This window comes from Triticum aestivum, chromosome 7D (assembly GCF_018294505.1).
Source record: "Triticum aestivum cultivar Chinese Spring chromosome 7D, IWGSC CS RefSeq v2.1, whole genome shotgun sequence".
NCBI lineage: Eukaryota > Viridiplantae > Streptophyta > Magnoliopsida > Poales > Poaceae > Triticum > Triticum aestivum.
The window spans coordinates 39,898,098-39,898,957 of record NC_057814.1 but is presented as its reverse complement, the minus strand read 5'-3'; positions in this window follow the sequence as shown (position 1 = coordinate 39,898,957).

Genomic DNA, 860 nt, shown 5'->3' with positions numbered 1-860 from the left:
CGACGACAACGTCGAGCAGGCTGACGGCGTCGGTGGCGGCGGCGACGGCAAGGTGGAGCAGGGGCGTCGGGCGGCGACGGCGAGGAGGAGCAGGGGCGTCGGGGGAATAAGTGATAGATTTGGTCAAAACTGCTAAGTGTTTTCTTATATACCCAGGGCATTGGTCCCGGTTCGTGACAGCAACCGGGACGAATGCGACCTTTAATCCCGGTTGGTGCCACCAACCAGGACTAAAGGGGTGGCATTGGTCCCGGTTCGTGGCACGAACCGGTACCAATGCACCCCTTTAGTACCGGTTGGTGCCACCAACCGGGACTAATGGCCTTGTGCTTCTGCGCCCGCGTCGAAAGTTTAGTCCCACCTCGCTAGTTGAGAGGGGAGCGCAGTGGTTTATAAGCCCCACTGCCGCACCCCTCTTGAGCTCCTCTCCATTGGAGGCTTCCGGGCCTAATTGTCACTGCTATGCCTGATGGGCCTAGTGGGCCTTATGCGGGCCTGAATCCTGGCACAGGGATGGGTTTCTAGTCGTATTCAGGCCGTGGTGGCCCAGTAGGTGGCAATTTTTTTATTTTTTCCCAGTTTTTTTGTTTTCTTTTTTTCATTATTTTTTTGTTTTGTTTCTACTTACAACAAAATACTTATTTATTTTATTTTATTTTATTTTGTTTCTAATTACTTATTTATTTTATTTTATGAAAATTCTTTTTGCTATTAAAGTTTCTAACAAAAAAAGTTCTTTATGAAAATTCTATTTGCTTTTAATGATTTTGAACAGAAAATACTTTGATAATTTTAGTAGCATGAATTTTATATAATTTTAGTAGAGGTTGCTTATAATGTTTTGAACAGAAAATACTTTG